The 13,613-nt window shown below is 42.5% G+C and overlaps 1 long non-coding RNA gene across 2 annotated transcripts; it reads right to left on the bottom strand.

Annotated features, from left to right (window-relative positions):
* Nucleotides 1-2,731: 2,731 nt before the first annotated feature.
* LOC138746436 (uncharacterized) lies at nt 2,732-10,842 on the bottom strand. Of its 2 annotated transcripts, none has more exons than XR_011346955.1 (3): nt 10,681-10,842; nt 8,694-8,960; nt 2,732-4,985 (listed from the first exon to the last, which is right to left on the bottom strand). It is a non-coding gene; the product is annotated as an uncharacterized lncRNA (long non-coding RNA). The 2 variants fall into 2 exon arrangements; XR_011346954.1 differs by having other exon boundaries at nt 8,694-8,849; nt 10,681-10,841.
* Nucleotides 10,843-13,613: the final 2,771 nt, after the last annotated feature.

The following is a 13,613-nucleotide window of genomic DNA, read 5'->3' as shown; positions in this document are numbered from 1 at the left end:
TCAAAAATGACAGAAGGGACCCTGCCGCAACTAATTCATTCGGAAGATCATTCCATTCTGCCACCACTCGCTGAGTGAAAAAGCCACCTCTAATATTTCTCCTAAAGTGTTTCCCCCCTTACCCTTAACTCATGGCCTCTTGTTCCAACCTCCCCTGCCCTCAGGGGAAAAAAATCTGTTTATGTCTAGTCTATCTATTCCTTTCATAATTTTAAATACCTCTATCGTCCCCTCTCAGTCGTCTACGTTCCAATGAATAAAGTCCCAGTCTCCTTAATCTCGCACTGTAATCCAGATGCTGTAAGCCAGGCAACATTCTTGAAAACCTTCTTTGCACCCTCTCCACCTTATCTATATCCTTTCTATAATTTGGAGACCAGAACTGAGCACAGTACTCCAAATCTGGCCTCACCAATGCTTTAAACAGTCGCAATATCACCTCCCAGCTCCTATACTCTATACTATGATTTATGAAGGCCAACGTACCATATGCCTTCTTAACCACCCTATTTATGATAGTTAAAATGACTGCCTCATGGAGCACTCTTCAAAATTCCTTCCACTTTCCCAGCCTCTATCTATACTTTAAAAAAAATTCTGTCATACAAGCGGATGGATGCAGGTCACACAGGTTGCAAGTTGGGGAGTATCTGTAAGTGTAAAAACAAAACCAAAAAAAAATTGGAGCAGGAATAAGCCATTCAGCCTTTGTCGCTTGCTTCGCTGTTCAGTATGATCATGGCTGATCCTCTGACAACCACATCATGCTCTATCCCCATACCTTTGAAGTCTAGGAATTTCTCCATATCTTCATACCTAAATGAAGGAGAACCTAAACCAAGAGGCGCCGGAGTCTAAAACAAATAGTTATAGATTTAAGGTGAGAAGGGAAAGTTTTAACAGGGACTCGCCATCAAAGAAAGTGCAGAGCAAGTTGTCAGAGGAACTTGAATGTGGGCAATTGCAATATTTAAAAAACATTTAGATAAGAAAAGTTAGAGAGATGTGAAACAAATTCAGGCAAATGGGACTAGCTCTGGAAGACAACTTAGTCAGCAAGGATACGTTGAGCTGAAGGGCCTGTTTCCATGCTGGATAGCTCAAATTCTGTACAGGCGGCAGAGATTAGTTCAATTAGAACATGGAACATAACAGCACAGAACCGGTCCATCTGCCCGATGTCATGCCATCGCATATATACCTAATGAAAAAACAAAACCCTCCCAACCTCATAATCCTCTAATTTTCTTTCATCCATGTGCCTGTTTAACAGTCTCTTGTTGTTCCAGCCTCCACCACAAACCCTGGCTATGCATTCCAGAAACCCAGAACTCTCTGTGTAAAAAAAAACTTGCCCCGATGTCTCCCCTCAACCTTCCCCCCTTTCAATTTGTACAGGTGCACTCTGGTGTTTACTACACCCACCCTGAGGGAAAAAAAAGTGCTAACTGTCTACCTTATCTATGCTTCTCATTATCATATAGACTTCTATTAAGTCACGTCTCATCATTCATCGCTCCAAGAAAAGCTCTAGCTCTGCTAACCTTGCCTTATAAGACATATTTTCCAATCCAGGCAACATCCTGATACATCTCCTAAGCACCCTCTCCATTATCTTTCCTGTAATGAGGTGACCAGAACTGAACTCAATATTCTACGTGTGGTCTCACCAGAGAGTTATTGAGCTTCAACATCACCTCATGACTCCTGAACTCAGTCCCCCGACTAATGAAGCCCAGCAGACCATAGGCCTTCTTAACCATCCTGTAACCTATGTGGAAACCTGGAGTTACGTATGGATTTGGACCCCAAGGTCCCTCTGTTCTTCCACAGATTGTCACCATGGAAGGTGCAGGCATGACAAAGCCAAGGGCCTGCTCCTGTGCTACCTTGTTCTAAGTTATTTGAATTCATGCCTGCTCGAAGCTCAGTCGTATCACCCCACTTCTCCCTGTTCTCGCTCACAAGTCCATCAACTGTGACTAATTCTCATACCAATCATGGACACTAGAGGCAAGTTAGTTCCCAAATGACCCACCAACAAGTTCATCCTGAGGATGCGGAAGGAAATCACAGCACCCAGGAGATGCAAACATTGTCATGGTGAGATCATGCAAACTCCACACAGACTGCATCAGAGGTCAGGATTGAACAAAAGTCATTGGCACTCTGTGTTCTGCTCTTTGTGCCACAGTTCCATTCTGACTTGGAGATGTGGACAGTGGAACATCGTCAATACAATGGAACAAAATTTCAGAATGCAACAAACATACACCATCATTGTACATCAACAGAGGGCAAGTTTCCAGCTTGTCTCACCAAATTCTTCCAGTTGCAGTGAACGGTCATCAACTTGAAAGGTTAATCCTGTCACAATCTCCACAAACACTGCTTGCACTCTTCAGTATTTCCCAGCATTGTAATGAGTTTAGCATCGTACTAACATTTCTCATCCATTCATGTGTTGTCCTGAAAGGCTATGAATAATGCTGACTCTTTGTGAAATGCAATGCAATCCATCGTTGTGAGTCTTTATTTCCACCTAAGACTGTGTTCTCAGTATCATTCCTCTGTGTGTGTGTGTGTGTGTGTGTGTGTGTGTGTGTGTGTGACTGTGTGTGTGTGCCTGTATGTGTGTGTGTGTGTGTGTGTGTGTGTGTGTGTGTGTGTGTGTGTGTGTGTGTGTGAGGGAGAGAGAGAGAGAGATTTCACCAATTGATTAGGAAATGCTTTACTAATCATTTACTATAAGAGCCCTTTTATCTGTGCCACAAACATAATCAGGTTCAGCTTTATAAATATATACAATGCATCGTCAATTTCTACCAGAAATTTTTCAGATTCAGATTTATTGTCAGAGTACATACATGACATCCCTGAGGTTCTTTTTCCTGACGATGAGGCAGAATTACCACTAATTGGTAGTGCAATAAAGAAAACCTGTACACAGCATATACATGTAAAGAACAGTAAACAGATAACGAATGTAAACAAACTGCAATACAGAGAGAATAAAAAGATCAATAAAGTGCACGAGTCCTTAAATGAGTCCCTGATTGAGTTTGTCGTTGAGGAGTCTGATGGTCCCTCAACTTGGCGCTGCGAGTCTTGTGGAACCTATACCTCTTTCCTGCTGGCAGCAGCAAGAACAGAGCGGGTGCATAAACATAAACATAAGCATATGTTTGTAATTGTTTCAACAGAAAACTAAGAAGACTTAAATGATTCCTGACTGGACCAAATGTTTTCTTAAAAACCTTTCAGAAAGGCTTCTCTTTATTCCCCCCATCAGTATTTAATGCTCATTTTTTACTACCCTTGAGAAAGTGAGGGTGAGTCATCTTCTGGATCACCTGCAGTCCTCGTAAAGTTACTCCCACAGGGCTGCTGGGAGGGAGTTCTAGGATTTAAACTCAGTAACCATGAAGGACAGCCAATATATTTCCAAATTAGAATGGAGTACAACATGAACTTGAATGTTCATGTGTACCCACTGCCCTTGTTCAAGTCAAGTCAAATTTATTGTCATCTGATTGTACAAGTCCCACCCAATAAAACAGCATTCTCCGGTCCTCGGTGCAAAACACATAGACACACAACCAGGCATAACACACATACAGACAAACAACATAGATAAGTAGGACAAGTATTCATATATACAAATAAATAACTAAATATTGCTTCCATAATTTAAATGGTTAGTATGAGCAGTTCCTTTGGTCATTCAGCATTTTCACTGCTCGTGGCCCATTCTTCTTGGTAGTAGAAATCAAGGGATTGGGAATGTACTTTGCAGATTGTACACCTTGTAACAGTTGTACTTTAGTGAAGGAGTATCAAATAAGTGGCTACTTCGTCCTGCATGAGGTTTCTGAGAGATTTGGAGCAACAACCCATACTTGATGGGTGCCTTGTACAGGGTGTCAGGCAATGAGTCAAGAGGCATCGTATTTATTTGGCTGGATCAGTTAAATGTTTGGTCAATGGTGACAACTAGAACATTGATGGTGGGAGTGTCAGGAATGGTGATGTCATTGACTGGTAAGGGAGGATGATTTGCTCTTGTTGAAACCAGAAATGGAGAGAAAACACCTCCCGCTGAGAAGAGGAAACACAGGAGACGACCCTACAAGAAGGTGTCCAAGATAGCGTCAAAAGAGGGGCTTAGTGATTGAAGGAGCCATACAGTCTGTGAGCTGTTGGCAATGTTGCAACGACTTTTCATTATAGTCTCTTGCCCTGTTAAGAAAATGTTGTTGCTTATGGCTCATTCAAACAATTTCGTTCTAGAGTTGAGTTTTTCAAAGTTTATTAAATTATATTAAACATTGTTAATGTTATTATAAGTTGTGAAACAGTCAATAGAAAATATCAGAAGATTCTCTTACCATCTATTCTGCCGAACAAAAGACTAAACATCTCCCAAGCAAACAGAAAAAAACTAGATATGATGCTGAAGCAAAGATGTTGCTAGGAGAGCATAAAGATATGTTAAACAAAAAGCACAGACAAACATAAAACACATTTTAACCCCTACAGGTGACTTGCAGTCAAAGCACTCACACCAGGCTGGAGACTGGCTCATGGGAACCAGGTATCAGAACCGGGATTCGAGAGGGTGCTGAGGGCAAGAAGGTCTCCCAAAGGGCCTCCTGATCATGTCAGAGGTTTGGATCTGAAGCTTAGGATGCCAATAGATTGAACAGGAGTCTGCACTCTGGAGGTGAATCCAGTGTCTCTGAATGGACTCTTTTATGCTTCTCCTTCTATTACTGTTCGGGTTGCCAAGCAATGCCCATGGCAACTCTTTGTTTGAGTTAAGGGAGACAAAGGGAAATTTCACGTATATTACATGACAATAAAAGGAATCTTTAACCTTGTTTGAGCCGGCCATTTCCTGGCCTTCTGTGTTATGAGTATAACCATCCACTTATCGTCTGAATGCGTCTTGGTTTGCTGCATGCAGGCATGGACTTTATTGTTTTCTGAGGAGGTTAAATGGAGTAGAACATTACACAGTCATCAGTGAAGATCCTTCTCTTTATGGTTAAAAAGGGTCACGGATGAAGCACCTGATGATAACTGAGGCCAATTCATTCCCATAAGGAATTCTTGCAAATATATCCAAAAATTTGATGCTCCCACAACTACCTTCTTTAATCCACCATGTGAATCCAACTGCTGGAGTGTTTTCCACTTGACTTCCAAATTTCATATTTCCTTCCCACTTAGGAATCAGTTCTCAGAGAGATCCCAGGAATCTTCCCACAGTTATCCAGCTGTAAGCTTTTCACTCTCACCTGCCCATTAACATCCCCTGATTCTCCTACCAGCCACCTACTCTGGGGTTGGCTAGTTGATGAAATCAGACTACTTGAAAGAAACCAATGCGTTCATAATTGGAGCATGCAAGCTCTGTACAGGCAGAACCTGAGCCCAGGATTGTATTGGGTTGCAGGAACTCTCCCCACAGTGCCACAGCGTTGCCCGCAGCAGTGTACTTTGACCTCAGTTGACCAGGGCTCCATGCTAACATCGAGCCAACATTACACAGAATCCAGGGGAAATGCAGACTCCGGTTTTAGCATAAATGGGGCAGTTCTTGCACTAGGTTCACAATTAAATTTCAAGCCACTTTCTATTGAGACAGAGAGGTCCATCTGATTCCCAGACTGAATATGACTAAAAGTCTGCAGCCATTTGCACACAGGGTCTATATAAATAAATACAAGGCTCGACATCTCATAACACTTCAGAAAAATAAAATGTACTATTGTGGATAATTTACCATGAGCATTGATAAATCATGAGACATCATTTTAAAACAGTAAGACCCATTATCTGGAATTCAAGCAACCCGCTAAAAAAAAATTAAAATTAATAAAAATTGAAATAAAAGTTTAAAATTGTAAAAGTAAATGCTTGCTGAAGAAATCCATAATCCTTTGGTGGAGATGGGAGCAGATATTCAGCCAGCGGACCCCTTTAGTTAAGCTTTGCTCGTAGCAGCTGTTCAAGTAAAGCTGTGTTTGAATAAAATGGCGTCACCCAGGATGAAGAGCTAGTTGATGCCGCTCACCGTTGAGGTGACTCTCTTAAATGTGTCCTTGTCCCTGCTTAATAAGAGTCTTCATCTTTATTAGTTCATTATTAAGTATTTTAGTAAGACTTTAATCTGTAAACTTGGGGGAGGCAAGTTCATTATCTTTCAGGCAACTCTGTGGAGGGGGAGGAACCTACAGATGCAGCAATGTTTAAAGAATGTGATTGAAAATAAAGTAAAAGGCTTTATTCATGCAAGTGAAGTTTGTTCAGTGTAAGTATAGTATTTTTGTCTTTTAAACTGTTTATTTTTAATGCAAGTGTATTAGGCATTTTAAGAGTGAGTCTCAAGCAACCGGAAAACTCACTTATCCAGCATATACCAATCCCTGTAGGTGCCAATACCAAGGGTTTTACTGTATATTTGTCAGTAGGTTGTTTATGTGGATATTATTCCACTTTTGATAGTCTGCCTGATCAGATTAGCCTCAAGAAGAAATTGCATCCAAAATTCTGGTCCACATTGATATATCGAATCTGAGCTATGATCTGCTACCTCAAATCAGCCAGTTATGAAGATTTTAACAACACAAACAACCCTCAGTGTTCAGCAGAGAGCTCAGCTCGGCATCTCAGTGCAAGAGAGCAGAGAATTAATATGGAAAAGGCTCCAGTTTCACATTGGTGGATGAATCCCTGCATTTTCGTCATCATACTCCTTGGGGACCATGAGGGGGACTTCAGCTGAGAACAAGGAATCATTTGCCCTCAGTTGTCACTTACAAATTGGAAACATGGGTGCACAGGCACGATAGGGTAGACAGTCCAAATTGTTCTCCCCTTGTAGGGTATCAAAAATACGGGCACAGATTAAATGTGAGGAAGGTACTTTAAAGAGGATTAGAGGGGGTCATTTTGGTTTACATAGATATCCAAAATGATCTGTCACAGCACATGGTAGGGTCAGATGCATATACAGTGCCTTAAAGGTATTTAGACAGGCCCTAGATACAGACCTATTGCAAGATTAATGCAGATGGGCAAAAAAGGTCTGAATGGATGTGATGACCAGAAGAGCCCATTTCTGTGCTGAACAGCTCTATGACTACGACAAATATTTAAAATAAGCGCAAGTGGAGATTTATTCTTAATCCTTGTTTGAATCCTGCTTGGATAAAGCAGACTTGCATCAATCTAGAAGTCAAGTTTCTTGTCATCCGATTATACAAGTACAACCTGACAAAACTGTATTCTCCAGTCCTCGGTGCAAAACAAGCAGACACGCAACCAGACATAACTCACATGCAAACAAACAATACATATGCAGGACAAATATTCATGTATATAAATAAATAATGTTTCATAAGTTTGAGAGTCACGGATGGCTAGTGTGAGCAGCTCCTTCAGTCATTCAGGATTGTCACTGCCCGTGGGAAGAAGCTGTTACCTACACTCAAACTCTTGAACTCTGTATTGACACATTAAGATATTGTACAGAGGGAAACATCAAACATAAATGCTACAGGTGACTGGGTTCAATGTAAAAATCACTGCTACGTCTGACTGATTTGTGGGATCTTGGTTACGTCAAAGGGATAAATGAGCCAGTTTCACAATTTTACCTTCAATATTGTCAAGATTCTACAAATTGGAATTTATGGTTGTAAAACCATAAATGAATCTGCAGTTCAATGGCCAGGGTTACCCGTCCAGTATGAACACTGCAACCGAAGAAAACCACTTCAGTACATTTCCCATGGATAATCATGAACTCAACTTCGACTACAGTCTCAGCTCAGAGATGGAGCCTTCACCGAAGGAGATTAGGGGAGGCAACATCTACAATTCAGAGGGTGTGGTGCACTGTTAGACAGAATCAGACACACACAAGGTAAAGTCTGTACAACAGGCTTTAATCCACAAAGACTTACACAGAGCCAGGCTGGCTGTGGCTGCAGCAACTCTGAGTGATGCCTCAGGAGGCCGGCGCAGGCTTATATCCCGAATGGTGATTGACACCCGACCGGCTGGGGCTTGATCCATTCAGGCCAACTGATTGACAGCCAGCCAGGTGTTGTCCTGTCCCCTTACACTCCTGCAGGTACAGAGGTCGCCCCCTGCAGTAGGCCAGTGGTGTAGCACCACAGAGGGTCAGAGATCGTGACAGATGGAGAGACAAGATCGCCCACACCGAATGGCAAGGCACCTGAATTGGAATCAATGAGCAGCAGTGGATACTGAGCATGACATGCACCATCATTGTGGGCTGAAGGTAAATGGGAAGTTAACAGCACCATCAGTACAGCGTGATCACCTATCCTCATTGCATAGGAGGCTTTTGGAATGTATACACAGTTAGCATGACTCTGTTACAGTGCCAGCGACCTGGCTTTGAACCCGCCGCTCTCTGCAAGAAGTTTGTACATTCTCCTCGTGTCTGCGTGGGTTTGCTCCGGTTTCCTCCCACCCTTCAAAATATACAGGGGTCAATTGGGTGTAGTTCCCCATGGGCGAGTGGGCCAAAAGGGCCTGTCATCATGCTCTTTTTTAATTTAAATTTAAGATTTAAATTTAAAATTCGGACCTCAAATGAACGACTGGGAAGAATTTTATTTGTCTTACTTGCAACGTGAATCAAAGTTACTACTTACCAGAAGTGCAACCATAGTGACCACATTCCACATGTATTTAACTTCCTCCTGGTGCCTCCCACTACAGTTAGCATTGGAAGCAGTTCACGAGTCAAGGTTGATTTCTCTTTGATACTGGACTGGGGGTGGGGTCCATGCACCACGACAAAATCTGTCCTAAAATTCATAAAATGTCATAGAAAAGTTCCGTAAGAATTTGTAGTTTGCTCACAGGGCATCCCTGTCTTTTCAAACTTGAAGATTGGACACGCAGAGAGGCGCTGGAATCTGGAGCAAAAAAAAATCAACTGGAGATGTAAAACACGAAAGTCCACAGACATCGTGGTTGCAGTAAAAGCACAATGCTGGAGAAACTCAGAAGGTCAAACAGTGTCCTTTATATAATAAAGATACATAACCAATGTTTCGGCCTTGAGCCCTTCATCAGGATGTAAGTTGAATACCCCTTATCCGAATATCTGAAATGATACAAAATCCCAAACATTTTCCATCCGTGGTCCCATAAGCTAATATGTAACCCCGATCAGAGAACAGGATGTAGTGGATGTAAGTAGTGCATCAGTAAGTGTAGATTTTTCAATATATGTCTCCTTCAGTTAATTTATGCATCTGTAAATATTTGTATTGTAATGTCATTGCATGTATCTTTAAGTCTGAATGGATGAGTGCATTTGTAAAAATGTTCCAAAATCCAAAACACTTCTGGTCCCATGCACTTTGGATAAGGGGTACTCGACCTGCATGAGAGAAATATAGGCTGGTGCCAAAAACACAATGGTGGTTTTGGTGGCGGGTAGCTAGGGGCAGGGAGCACAGTCCCATAGGTAGGAGGTAATAAGTGGATAAGGGAGGGAGGGCACACCAACAAACAGGGGCAGGGGGGAATCTACTAGAGGAACTCTGAGTCGATCGTCAGTGGGTTAATGGTCTTGTTCAGCCTGCTGAGATCCTGCAGCAGATTGTTTCTTGCTTTTCGAAACTGAATTTTTTTTTGAAAGGCTGCCCAGCAACATCGGGGAGATTCCAAATAGTCACGTACCTACACTCGATCTTTTGGGAACTCCCAACGGGCCCACAATCCTCATCCTGCCACCTGTCAACCTACCAAAACCCAATTGACCAATCCCATGATCCAACGCAGCCATGAATCTTCTGCCCGAATTCGCGAACCTTTCACAAACTCAACAATCCCGATCAATGACACCTGACCATCAAATTTTGTAACTTAAATTTTTAATTTAGACATACAGATGCGTAGAAGCCTAATAGCCTGAGATTGTCTGATCTTGGAAGCTAAGTAGGCTCAGGCATGGTCAGTACTTGGAGGGGAGACCGCTTAGGAACACCGGGGGCTAGACAAGTGGCAACTGTCTACCTGCCTCATGGTTGACAAAAGTTAAAGAATTTCATGCACGTTACATTCTACATGTAGTATTAAGTAGATCCTTTACCTTTATAGCACAGTAACAGGTCATTTCAGCCCACGTGTCAATGCTAAAATAACACCCAATTAACCTACACCCCGGTACATTTTGAGTGTTCAAAGGTTTTATTGTCATTAGCATTGCCACGAGCATTGCTTGGTGCCCCTAACAAAAGTGACATTTCAGTCACTAAGAGTCGGTGGTTCGCCTCCAGGTCTCCTGCAGCCACACAGACTCCAGTTCAAACCTTTAGCAGTCCACGGCTCCAGTTCCGAATCTGCGACACAAACAGGAAGGCTTTGGAGCCAGAGGGCCCTTCGGAGGCCCCTACTTTCCCTCAGCACCCTCTCAAATACAGGTTTCTATATCTGATTCCCACGAGTTAGTCTCCAGCAACTCGAGTCCTCTGGCCACTGAGCCCCTCACTGGTCAACTCCTGACGCTTGTGGACAGGCCTTATTTCTGGACTTACCTGCTACTTCCCTTATTTTAGGTCCCCTGCTGCTTAGGCAGAGGGCCCATGTATAAAGTGGTCGCTGCAATGCAAGGTAACAAATACATACCAATCCATTTACACACATTTCTTCATATACATCGCTGACTACCAAGTAAGAAGGTTGGTGGAATATTGCTTATAATCAGCGTGTCCCTGCCTTTGGAGCCGCTTGTTTGAACCATCAGCACAAATCAGCTTGTTGTTTCAAGAGTTAATTGGTTACCCATTTTGCCACATCAACATTTTCCTCTTAAACTAAGTGCACACAGTCATTCAGTTAAATTACAAAGCTCAGAGTGGGTAGGCCTTGAGCACTGACCTCGATAACCCAATCATAAGGTTGAAAAGAGAATCTTTAAGTCTTTTTTTTTTGTGCACATCTAAATGAGAAAGATACTTTTATCAATATTTCTCACACTGTTATATTGTTTTGAAATGGGTGCAGTAACTTTTGAGTTTGTACTCTATCTGTGCTATTGCATCGGCCACTTCATAATATGACTTCATACCATCAGTCGGTTTGCACTGTTTGGTCTGAGTCATGTGTACATCATGAGTCACAGAAGTCCAGAGTCGCCACCAGATACTTCCCTATTTCCTCTGACTTGGGCAGTGGGGTTTGTGCAACGCTGTTACTGCGCCAGCGACCCGGGTTCGAATCCGGCACTGCTGGATGTTCTCCCCGTGTCCGCGCGTCTTCCCCCGGGTGCTCCGGTTCCCTCCCGCCCTTCAAAACGTACGGGGATTGTAGGTTAATTAGGGTTTTGGGGTAGCATGGCTCGTGGTCCAAAAGGGCCCATTACCGTGCTGTATGTCCAAATTTAAAGCAAGTAGCGAAAGAAGCTGATTGGAAGAAGAGCCCAAAAATCATTAACTGCTTTAACTAAAACTGCACAGAGGACCCAGCATAGTGTTGTCCAATCATACAATACGAAGTCCCTCATGTTTACAACATCATGAGGGTACAGCCTTCTGGGTATTGAACTGTACAACTAACCATCAGAAGTTGACAATCTCACAATTTGGAGGTAGTAGTGGTGGTGGGGGAACTGCTTGAAATTATGACATTCTTCTGGGGAATTCTAACCGTGGGGCAGGTGGGAGATTGGACCGGGCATTACTTTCCCCTGATTTATGGGGCACCCATCTCCTTTCCTCTTGTTCTGTCTCTCTTCCCTTTTACCCTCTTCTCCTTTCAGAGCCAAAATTCTCACCTTTCCTTGTATCATGTCCAATTAACACCTCTTTGTATGTTGGTCTGAACTCCTGCCTATTTGTCCCTACCACACCCCCGCCCCCCACCCCGTCTTTATTTGGATGTTGTCCTGCTTTTTGCTTATATTTTGAAGGGCTCAGGCCTGTAACATCAGGGAAGTTTCAGTGCCAATATCACCAGGCCAAGGAACAGCTTCTTCCCACGGGCAGTGAGAATGCTGAACGACCCAAGGAACGGCTCACACTGACCATCCGAGACTCTAATTTGTACAAAGAAATATTTGAGGACCGGAGGATGCTGTTTCGTCGGGTTATACTTGTACAATGACAATAAACTGGACTTGACATCCTATGGAACACTGCGAGAATGACTAAGCTCCTCCAGCATTTCCGTGTGTTTTTAATACAATCACAGCATTTGCAGACTTCTGTGTTTTACACCGTGTAATCCCCCATCCAGACCAGCACACCCAACCTAAAATAAATGCTCGCTGTGATGTGAAGGACACTGGAATCAACCTTGTCAACCATCCCAGCAAATAGGAACCGGTTCCTGATTCTGGAGAAGACTTTCATTCAAGCCCACTCCACCACTGTTCCTGCAATTGGAACAATATTGCATTCCAATTCACATCCCTTCTGCAGCCAGCAGATATAAATACATGGAAGACAGTGAACTTTCAGTGTGTTGCAGAAGAACATTTTCATGGAATAAAATTTCTAAATCTTTGTGTTTAATCTCACAACACAGGTACTGGGCAGAAAAAGAGTCCTGAATTACAGCAAATGGTACATGCCTGAAGTCGCATGGAAATAAATGCCACTTGCCAGATGTGAAGCCCATTTCCCATTCACTACAGGTGACATCTCATTTCAACATTGCAAATTGTGCATCAGTGGGCCATCGGTCACCACACCTGTTGGTGTTCATTTACTGGAGGATGTGCTGACAGGTAGCACTTGATCCCAATGCGTCTTGTAAATAGAATCTGCAAAATGATGTCATTAAAACAGTAGCAATACCAATCCATCCTTTCACTGCTACAACACACCATTTGCAAGTTAGAAGGTCCCAGTAAAAATAAATGCTGATCAAATTACTTTTTTCAATTTTTCCAAGTTTATTTAAAGTTACATTCCATATATGATCGTTTAGGCAAGAAAAAAAGTTGCAATATATCAACACTTTTTTCCATATGTGCACATTTGAAGGAATTACATTTATGATAAATGAAATAAAGTTATATTTTTCCAAACTGAAAGACTTCAAAGCCAACCAATGATGCGGAAGAAATCCCAAAGGCCTCAATTTGCAAACTAGAAGGTTTTAAGTTGTGGGAAATGTATGTAAACATTCGAGAACAAGGGTGAAAAGACAATGATTTGGAATCGTTTGGTGGTCAGAGCAAACCATCAATACCTGTGCAGACACCACACTTATTAGTCCTATATATTTACATTATTCCATCTAGTTTCAGGTTCAACAGGACATATTTGTGTTATCTTAGTTGTTCAAAGCTTGAAAATGCAACCTTTTCAACTGTTAAATCATTCTGAGGTTAATTTACCACCAAGCCACGGGTACTGCCGAATTTTGGTTTAATGGAAGTGGAATTATTTGACAATGAATGAATGTGGAACATTGGGAGGGTCAGTGATCTTCCACCTGGCCTGCTCTAAACACTATGCGGACTTTCACTTTGCACGAGTGCCTTCATTCAGCACAAAGCCTCCTGACGCATCCCCTCAGCTTTTCCTTATTCACTGTCGATGCTCTGAGGTCAC

Source organism: Narcine bancroftii, chromosome 12, assembly GCF_036971445.1.
Source record: "Narcine bancroftii isolate sNarBan1 chromosome 12, sNarBan1.hap1, whole genome shotgun sequence".
Lineage (NCBI taxonomy): Eukaryota > Metazoa > Chordata > Chondrichthyes > Torpediniformes > Narcinidae > Narcine > Narcine bancroftii.
The sequence above is the reverse complement of the archived record's forward strand: the minus strand, read 5'-3'. Positions and strand labels throughout refer to the sequence as shown.